This window comes from Antedon bifida, chromosome 7 (genome assembly GCF_963402885.1).
Source record: "Antedon bifida chromosome 7, ecAntBifi1.1, whole genome shotgun sequence".
Classification (NCBI taxonomy): Eukaryota; Metazoa; Echinodermata; class Crinoidea; order Comatulida; family Antedonidae; genus Antedon; species Antedon bifida.
In genome coordinates, this window is record NC_136232.1 from 18,886,454 (window position 1) to 18,898,404 (window position 11,951).

Below are 11,951 nucleotides of genomic sequence, written 5' to 3' on the forward strand. Positions count from 1 at the left end.
TCATGTTGTGCCTACAACATATGTGATTTATAAAAGTCTTTCTTATTCTTTCAATAAGATATTTGAAAACTGCAAACAATTTGTCTAATTAGTCAATTTTCTTACGGTATTTGTATTATGCTCTCAATCAATAAAATTTAAATTTGTTTACGTATATATTACTTGTTTAAGTTGAGGATTCTATATGTCAGTTGAAGAAAGTTAAACCCCTAGTTTTGGCCAACTAACATTTCAAGCTTTCTGGAGAAGAAATTAATAATCAAGATTTTAATGAAATCTACGGACCTTTCTAAGCCATTATAAATATTCACTTTGGTCATCCTATCAAGAATAGAAAGATTATCACAAAAAGAAGAGAGAGTAAATACAGGGAGCACGCAAGCTTCAGAACCTCCGATCATTGAATAACTGAGAAATCAAATAAGTACAGGTTTAATCTCTGCCTGCTGGGGTTTGTTAATTACGAAAGGCATTCGACAATATCGTTGGGCAGATGTTAGTCGGAATAGTTCCCAATTAAGACGGCAACCATAGAAGAATGAGAGGAGACAGGTGTAACAGTCGATCAAGAACGCATAATCCATCTTTGATTTGCTGATGATATTATTCGTGTTAGACATAGACATATAAAAGAGCCCACAGAAGGTAGGCAGGCTTGAAGATAATATAGAAAACTAATACAAAACCAACATCAATACAATCTGAAGGGAATCATACTATCAATATAGAAATCCGTTTATTTAAATATAAAAAGAAGAAATTAAATTAGTCTAAAACAACATAATAAATGCCAGTATTTCCCTGTTTTGTAGAAAATCGGTCCTTTTACATACAGTATGCCCACAAACAGATCATACAGGTAGACCTGTAATTGTAGGCCTATCTTAATTTAAACCAGATTATAATCATGTACAATGATACAGTCTACACTTGGATGCTTCTAGCTGTGGTAAAATAAGAATTATACTAGTCATTTGAATAAACGTAATGATAACAGTTAAACAAAAATAAAGAAACTATGTTCAATAGAATACGAACCCAGTCAAATGAATGTTGTGACCTTTGACCCTAAACTTTAAACACTTCATGACTTTTATTATTAAAATCGTAAACATGTGTAGTCTTTTGACCAATAACTGTTAAGTTAGCCCCTCATAGATGCATTTCATACCGTACATTGCTTTTGTTTACTACCCACGGAATTACCTTTTAATTTTTGCACTAATATATGCGCGGCCGGGTTTCTGGCAAAACAAAAATTATCCTACATTACTGGTAATTCAATCAAGAATCGAAAGAGTATCATAAGAGAGTAAACAAAAGCTGTCCAATGCCATTGATGATCCGCCGGAATGTCAGTAAAATGATACTAGTTACTGAAGATGCCTAGACAACCGTACCGGAACTCAGTGGTGTAGTTGCCACTGCACAGCATGCTTAAGTGTATGCTTGCCACAATTGTGAATCTAGAGGTTCAGATTAGGAGCGTTTGATAGAAAAAACATGTTTGAATGTAGTATTTATTACAGCACTGTTGATAGTTACTGAATAAATGTTTGTTTTGATTTTAAATAAATCATTAAAAATACATTGTGACAAGCTGCCCCATATGTCGTGACAACCAACCTCAGAATGGGCAGGTTGTCTCAGTTGAGTGTATTTTTTTTGACTGCAAAAATATTATTTCAATTTGAGTTAAATAAATAAAATTCTATAATTATATGCGTAAGATGTTGTACTTCAACATACCAAGTAACAACATTTAAAATAACACTAATTGAAAAGTTAACAAAAACTGAAAAATGTGACAACCATCCCCGGGCTCCTTAAGTCATTCCAAAGTGTTCACTGAAAGAACGAAATGACTGCTGTTGGCAGAGTAAAGAAAGAGAGAACCGGCTAAAGAAGAGAAGCCAGTTGGTAAAAATTACTATTTAATACTGACAGTAATACACGGTACATAAAATATCGAAACATTAACAGGCTGATGATGAATGTAGGCGCGGCCCACTATGTTTTGTATACATTAATAATTACAAGAATAACGACATAATAACATTATAACATGAACAGTAAACACTCTATTAGTGGTATGAAGATGAAACAACTTACCCCTGGTAAAACAGATAGACAAATGTAATACTACCAAATATATGATGATTACTTTGATGAACATCTTCTTTAATCAATTTACTCAAATCAACGTTACTAGAGAACTAAGCTCAATAATCTTTATGTTTAACGCATTTTAATTATTTAGATAAATCGCATTAGCATACGTAAAATAAATAAATATTAAATTATAATTATTGTAGAGTCTCGTTTTTACAAACCAACATACGTATTATAGGCCTAATCTATATATAAATTTACGTAAGGGCAAAATTCGGTAAATCGCGCGTTATTTCTAGAATGTTTACTCGATGGTATATAAAGTTGGTTAGAATCTCAATACTGATTTTAACCACCTGATGTAACTCTGTTAGGTAATTAGATATTGACGATTAAAACGAATTTAGGTTCAACGATTTTCCCCAAATAGGGGTGTTTTTCGATCGTGGTATACACTGTCTAATGGATGTCCGTCTTGAAATAATACGAGGATGCTTCGCATTTTCCAATCTCCTCCTACGATAATTGTTTTTAATGTCTGAAAACCGGTTGAACAGCTCGAGTACAGCATCATAATGTTGAAGACAGGCCAATTTTCCTTAAAAAATACTATTTTGATAGATTTAATATACGTTTATACAAATGTATTGATTTGCAATGAATGGAACATTCCAATCTCTTTTCCACAAGTGTCTATTCCCTCAGGCGTCGTAAAGGCAAGTACTGTATACTCATAACAGAAATTCGATCCATTTTATTTTCAATCTGTGCTGCAGAGGTTGGATATAATTATTGTTTAAACGGATAATGAGCTAGCGTTTTCAGTCGCCGTATATTATGTACAAATCTTTATTATTGCAGTTAAACCACCCACATTATCACCCTTCCCTCACTGGCATGAGTAGCGTTGTAAAGCCAGTAGAGGATAGGCCTACGGTGCATCACATGTCCTAAACGCAGAACAACTTTGGTGGGTAGGGTAGGAACCAACTTAAGTATGAATTGGCTCTAAGAAACAATTGAAAACCATTAGGCTAACTAATTAAGTTGAGTTAGATAATTTAATATTTATTGACGATTAAATCGAATTTATGATTTTCCCCGAATAGAGGTGGTTTTCCCAAATTGTTTTACATTATATAAACATACACGTCGTAGTGATGTATCGTTACATGTACTGTACTATTTCAATCAACTAGGACGGTGATAGTTTCAACAAAGTATTACATCGCAATGCAATGAAATAAGCCGTGACGTATAAGTATCCAATCAGTCCTTTCGAACAGGAATATAATAACATCATTACAAAATAATAATAATAATAATATAACTAACGAATACGTATAATATAATAATGTTGTATGTTATAAAGTAAGGTAAATGCGTTTAATATAATACAATTATCATAATATAATGAATTTTATTAATAATATAATAGTAAATGTTCATAATATAATGCTAAAACCAAATAATATTATACAAAACGTCAATAATTTGTTACATTTTTCACATAATATATTAGAAATACATATAATATAATGTATTCAGATACATTAATTTGTATAATATAATGCTAAAACCAAGTAATATAATGCAAAAGTATAATTCATTACAAAACAATATATAATATAATAAAACATGATATAATATTATAATATTTTGAATACTTCAGACAGCTGAGGCTTGCCATAGAAAACTACTAAAAGAATTATTTGTGACTACAGCAACTGAGTATTAAAAGTTGTCTTTTAAACTGTCAACTGTGTGTTATATCTTCAACGCATTTGAAATTTAATTCGTAATACTAAGCCTCATTAGCAAAAATATTTCGGTTCGGGAACACCTGCAAGATACAATCGTATAATGGTCTGTACATTATGCTGCTTATTATAACACATACCGGTAAAGGGTTTCCTGTCAAATTTCATACATTATAATTTATATTTCAATTTCTTTTTATATGTACGACGTTTTCTTAGATTAAGTTTGTTATTCATTTGCTATGTTATGAGAATTTGCATGGTATTCCGAAATCATTTATACAATCACACTCATAAACATTCGTTATTTGTATAATATAATATAATTTAGTTTATGACAATTACAAAGTTAGACTGAATGTTAAGGTACTAAATTAAAGTAAAATAATTATTGATCATTTTGTCTAGGTGATATAGAATATTCCATTTTGATAGTGGGTCTAGGACAGCTAACCCCTGGACAACTACCACCCGGACAACTACCACCCGCCGGACAATTACCACCCGGACAATTACTCTTCTAGGACAACTACCACCCGGAAAACTACCCTCTTATGACAATTACCCACTAGGACAACTATCCCCTAAAACAACTACCCACTAGAACAACCTACCCTAGGAAAACTACCCCCTGGGTAGGTAACAGTCAAACCAATATTCCATATTTACTAGACTATAAACGTACAATGTTATTAGACAGCAAGACTTAAGCTCTTTACGGTAAAACATTTGTTTTGGAAAAGAAAAAGAATGAACAAAATCAGGCCAATTGTATCGATAGTAAGAGGCTGATAAAAAAAAATGTTTATATGATTTTCGATGACTGGTGCAGCTAGGTAAACTGTGTTCCTAGATTTGTATATGGCATCTTCATGTCAAATGTAATTTATTATTATTAAAAAGGCAAAATAAATGAAATTATATAAACAGACTAAGGTGTTAGTTATTCTAGGTGTGGTTGTCCAGTCCAATTGTTCGGGTGGTAGTTGTCCTAACGGGGTAGTTGTCGTAGAGGGTAGTTGTATGGGGGGAGGGGGGGGGGGGGTAATTACCCGGGCGGTAGTTGTCTACGGGGTAGTTGTCCGGATGACTTTTGTAGTATAGATCGTGCACAATGTTCAATGAAACTATACGTACATTTCGTTGCAATCTTACTACACATATAGAATTTAGCTTCCTCGCAGTTCTTGTCCTTCCATTGCCCCATGTTGTTTCTGATGTGGAGAAGTACGCAGTCTGCGGGTGTCCGAAAGTTAGTCGCTCTGTTGTTCGGTTCTACATTACCCCAAGGTGAATAGTCGTCGTAACCAATGATGTCCCGTCTTTCCACAGGAATGTCCCTTCTACTTCCTAAAAAATTATAGCCAGAGTAAATTGTCCCATCGTCACAATTTATACAACCAAGAAAAAATTTGTGTATAACAATATTTGTGACTAAATATTTTTAACTTTAACTTACTAGGTCTGTGAGCCCAATCCATATGAACATATTTTTTCCATCTGACATATTTATGGCCATTTTGTTGAGTTCCTCAGTTTTCCTCTCGCTCTATACACCTCTTTTCTGCCTCAAACCATGTCGCCATGTATTCAAATAACGCAAAACACCTTTTTTCAAACATCTGCCATGATTCTGGACATTGGAAATCTGAAAGAAAAAACATGACATATTTTAGAAAGTGTATATAACTATAGAACTTTAAATCTGAATTATTAAAATTGTAAATCAATACAAATGGAAAGATAGTTATACAAAAGGGACACGTTTGGAGCATGAATCAATAGCAAAGATAGATAACAATTTTATGAATACGATAACCAAGAACAAACTCGATGAAGCAGTATCGTGAAATAAACATCAATTAATATTTATGGCATTCAATTATCTAGGGCCGGTAGACAATTATAAATATCTTGGTGTAAATATTGATAAATATTTAGGTTAGGATAAACAAATAAAAAAAGCTTTAACTGGCATGTAACTGTACTGTACATGTCTATAACAGTTGTGCCACAATAATTATTGTATTTTTATTTGGTCTAACTGGGATATATTGTATTTTAATTTTAATCTGCCCTTTTTATAGAAATCTCAGAACGAAATATATCCCTAATTTTTATTGTACATTTCCTTATAAAGTTAACCTAAAGCTATTGACTAACAACAATAATTCACAAATAATTAATTCTACAATTAATTAATTAATATGTGTTTAGATAAGAAATATTGTTGATGTGTGCGGATAATAATAATAATTATAAATATAATAAAAATAATTGGTGTATACGGCCACTGACGTCTATGTATGTTTTAAATAATATCCATGAAAAGGGAATTTAATTAAATTGGATCATTACTGCATAAAAGGTTACGAATTAACTCACAAGAACTGTATGTTCCACTATATTTTTTTTAAAGCTACAGCATCTTGCTAATTCTAGAAATTACTTAATAACGATCATGATAATTGAATGTAGACAAAACGTTTCATGTTGTGCCTACAACTAATGTGATTTATAAAAGTCTTTCTTATTCTTTCAATAAGATATTTGAAAACTGCAAACAATTTGTTGTAATTAGTCAATGTTCTTACGGTATTTGTATAATGCTCTCAATCAATACAATTTAAATTTGTTTACGTATATATTACTTGTTTAAGTTGAGGATTCTATATGTCAGTTGAAGAGTTAAACCCCCTAGTTTTGGCCAACTAACATTTCAAGCTTTCTGGAGAAGAAATTAATAATCAAGATTTTAATGAAATCTACTGACATTTCTAAGCCATTATAAATATTCACTTTGGTCATCCTATCAAGAATAGAAAGATTATCACAAAAAGAAGAGAGAGTAAATACAGGGAGCACGCAGGCTTCAGAACCTCCGATCATTGAATAACTGAGAAATCAAATAAGTACAGGTTTAATTTCTGCCTGCTGGGGTTTGTTAATTACGAAAGGCATTCGACAATATCGTTGGGCAGATGTTAGTCCGGAATAGTTCCCAATTAAGACGGCAACCATAGAAGAATGAGAAGATACAGGTGTAACAGTCGATCAAGAACGCATAATCCATCTTTGATTTGCTGATGATATTATTCTTGTTAGACATAGACATATAAAAGAGCCCCACAGAAGGTAGGCAGGCTTGAAGATAATATAGAAAACTAATACAAAACCAACATCAATACAATCTAAAGGGAATCATACTATCAATATAGAAATCCGTTTATTTAAATATAAAAAAGAAGAAATTAAACATAATAAATGCCAGTATTTCCCTGTTTTGTAGAAAATCGATCCTTTTACATACAGTATGCCTACAAACAGATCATACAGGTAGACCTGTAATTGTAGGCCTATCTTAATTTAAACCAGATTATAATCATGTACAATGATACAGTCTACACTTGGATGCTTCTAGCTGTGGTAAAATAAGAATTATACTAGTCATTTGAATAAACGTAATGATAACAGTTAAACAAAAATAAAGAAACTATGTTCAATAGAATACGAACCCAGTCAAAAGAATGTTGTGACCTTTGACCCTAAACTTTAAACACTTCACTTTTATTACATGACTTTTATTATTAAAATCGTAAACATGTGTAGTCTTTTGACCAATTACTGTTAAGTTAGCCCCTCATAGATGCATTTCATACCGTACATTGCTTTTGTTTACTACCTACGGAATTACCTTTTAATTTTTGCACTAATATATGCGCGGCCGGGTTTCTGGCAAAACAAAAATTATCCTACATTACTGGTAATTCAATCAAGAATCGAAAGAATATCATAAGAGAGTAAACAAAAGCTGTCCAATGCCATTGATGATCCGCCGGAATGTCAGTAAAATGATACTAGTTACTGAAGATGCCTAGACAACCGTACCGGAACTCAGTGGTGTAGTTGCCACTGCACAGCATGCTTAAGTGTATGCTTGCCACAATTGTGAATCTAGAGGTTCAGATTAGGAGCGTTTGATAGAAAAAACATGTTTGAATGTAGTATTTATTACAGCACTGTTGATAGTTACTGAATAAATGTTTGTTTTGATGTCGTGACAACCAACCTCAGAATGGGCAGGTTGTCTCAGTTGGGTGTATTTTTTTTGACTGCAAAAATATCATTTCAATTTGAGTTAAATAAATAAAATTCTATAATTATATGCGTAAGATGTTGTACTTCAACATACCAAGTAACAACATTTAAAATAACACTAATTGAAAAGTTAGCAAAAACTGAAAAATGTGACAACCATCCCCGGGCTCCTTAAGTCATTCCAAAGTGTTCACTGAAAGAACGAAATGACTGCTGTTGGCAGAGTAAAGAAAGAGAGAACCGGCTAAAGAAGAGAAGCCAGTTGGTAAAAGTTACTATTTAATACTGACAGTAATACACGGTACATAAAATATCGAAACATTAACAGGCTGATAATGAATGTAGGCGCGGCCCACTATGTTTTGTATACATTAATAATTACAAGAATAACGACATAATAACATTATAACATGAACAGTAAACACTCTATTAGTGGTATGAAGATGAAACAACTTACCCCTGGTAAAACAGTTAGACAAATGTAATACTACCAAATATATGATGATTACTTTGATGAACATCTTCTTTAATCAATTTACTCAAATCAACGTTACTAGAGAACTAAGCTCAATAATCTTTATGTTTAACGCATTTTAATTATTTAGATAAATCGCATTAGCATACGTAAAATAAATAAATATTAAATTACAGTATAATTATTGTAGAGTCTCGTTTTTACAAACCAACATACGTATTATAGGCCTAATCTATATATAAATTTACGTAAGGGCAAAATTCGGTAAATCGCGCGTTATTTCTAGAATGTTTACTCGATGATATATAAAGTTGGTTAGAATCTCAATACTGATTTTAACCACCTGATGTAACTCTGTTAGGTAATTAGTTATTGACGATTAAAACGAATTTAGGTTCAACAATTTTCCCCAAATAGGGGTGTTTTTCGATCGTGGTATACACTGTCTAATGGATGTCCGTCTTGAAATAATACGAGGATGCTTCGCATTTTCCTATCTCCTCCTACGATAATTGTTTTTAATGGCTGAAAACCGGTTGAACAGCTCGAGTACAGCATCATAATGTTGAAGACAGGCCAATTTTCTTTAAAAAATACTATTTTGATAGAGTTGAATGGAACATTCCAATCTCTCAGACTCCCAGTTTGTAGGTAAATGTATGGGCCCTTGGAGAATAAACTTAAAACTGAGATATAGTATTGCAATACTTTGACAATATTGTAAATAAGTATTAACCATTTTTGGTCGCCATTTGAATCGAAATTGTCTTACTGTGAATGTAGTTACTGTTAGATATATAAACACATAGGTCTATACAAAGAACATTTATTACTGTGACTGTGGGTAGGCTCTACTGCTGGATATAAACACATAATATACAAATAAAAACTGTATTACTGACAGTTGCTTCTCAACGTTTGTATTTATTAATAATTATAAAAAATATAAACGTCGTAGTGGTGTATCGTTACACGTACTTTACTATTTCAATCGACTATAACAGGGACAGTTTTAAAAAAAAGTATTAAATCGTAAATGTTTTACTGTATTTAGTGGTATATTATTGATAGGCCTATAAAACATTTAAAACAATATTTCGTTACTGAGGGAATAAAGAATATATTTAAAAATTGTTCTCCCCATCCCTCAACTCTAATGTTATATACAAAACACAAATTGGGTTTGTTTAAATGAGTTCAAATACAAAATTTCTCCTTCGGAAGTAGGCCTAATTCCCAGGGTGCTAATTTTAGGTGACTACATAAATCATCGTGTCTTATTATTCGTTTCTGTAAACGACAATGTACTATAGTCCTATAGTCCTGCGTTACGTACATTTGAAATCGCCAGTTTTTTACGCTGAAATTATTACGCTGAGTATTCGAGAACCATTTGTGGACACGACCTAGATGGTACGCGAGCAAAGCGAGCGTACCATCTAGTAATATACAATTGATACATATTCAATAAGCACGTATGAATCAACGTAAATGTCTTGTAAAATCCACAGGTTAAATATCTTATTTTTGGTCGAAGTGAATAACAGTTATGTGACATTGAAAATGGTATATTCCAAAAAAAAGTTTTCCCAGGGGGACAATATATTTCTTTAGATCATGCATGATAAAGACATAGCACAATTCAAATATTGTCAAAAGCTGTCATTATAGCTGCCGTTAAGCTGATAGCGACTTTGAAATATGCCATGCTTCTACTTTCAAAACGAACGCAAGTGAGACGGTTAATGACGTATCGCAACTGACCAGTCAATCACAGATCAAGAACCACGATTTGGATTCGAATAGGCCCGGTGATTAAGTGTGATGTAGATAATTTAACCATTAACTAATCACCAGAGACACTACAATTTAAATAAAAAGACAATTACAAAGGAAACATAATAAAATTAAAATTAAAAGCAAATAAAATAACATAGATATCCATATCCTTATAAATTAAATAAAGGTTCATGAAAGCTATTCTACTCTCTAACAATTTTATATTTGATTTATAAATGTTTCTAATTGCATCTATTTTGTATTAAAAATATTGTCCTTACAATCCTGGTGATAAATATTTATTTCCGTTCCATAATGCCTTTTCAACTCGTTCATAACCATTTTGATAGTTGGCTTACATTTAACTATTCTAACAATGTTTACTTTGACAAAGTCTCATCTAGTTGTTTTGTATGTTTTGTACAGTATATTATGGATGTACTATCGAAAATGAATGAATCACAATAGTCTATTTCGTGTCTAGCTTGCTTGGAGGGCATGGTTGCGGACAAGTCCATTTTTGTATAGGAGTGTTCTATGAACTTTTTACTTGTCGTATCTAAGCCATCCCTCTGAGTTGCACGGGCTCAGTTTATCCATGTAAGCGGCACTCTTAGACTACTAACACCACTGCTAATTTATGTAATTATGGAGGTATTAGTTTTTAGCGTTTTTTGAAAGCTATGCATATCATAAGGTCAATACATCCTGATTCATCACGCTAATATACCTCGGAACCCAAATTGATTTCTAAAATTATCTGAAAAAATAAATTGCGCATAGTCTTGTAGGTCAAATGCCTCATAACAATCATGAACGTTTCATATAAATGTGACGTCATCTGGGGAGTTCTCGTTTCCTCTTTGTCCGTAATTATAGATTCAAGATTCAAACTTTATTCTCATCCATTTCTGGAAATTCCATTGCTTGCATTAAAAATTACATAACAACAACAATTGAAATTACATTACAATATTTTACATTACAACATATTTGATATACAGTAAATATATATCAAAAAAATAAAAATGCAGAATAACAGTACATTTCACTTATAATTTTCATCGTTTGTAATTTTTGTTAAAAAGTTTAATGGCTTGTGGAAGAAAGGAGAGAAGATATCGTTCAGTGCGGGAGGCTGGCAGACGATATCTACCACTTGTCACATTCAGGTGACAGTTTATCCTCTCGAGAAAAGGATGACTTTCATCCTTCGTGACAGACACAAATCGTGATAGACATCATCAACCGACCTCCGGCCCTGACCGACCATCCTCTCTACCTTCCTTCCCATTCTGTCAATTCTACTTTTATCTCCCTTCCCGACATTACCGCCCCAAAATTTATTGACAGTACCTTATCTGGAACAACCATATCTCCCACCTTTTCAATAAACTTAATTCTTCTATTTTCTTTCTCTCCCGCACTAGATGTTTCCTTACTTTTTCCACTGCCCTTCTACTTTACAACTCTCATTCTTACCCCACATCGATTATTGCATCATGGTGTGGGACGCAAGGCCTAGTCACATCTCTAAGATTCAGAAACTTCAAAATAGAGCTCTCCGAACTAATCTCCAAGTTTCTTACACCACTCGTTCCCGTCAATTCTTTAACACCATTTCTACTCTTCCTGTTTCTCAACGTGCTGACTACCAAACGGGCTGTCTTGCCTATCTTGCCTCTAACAATCTCGCCCAAACTAACATCTGCCGTGGGCTTGCCAGA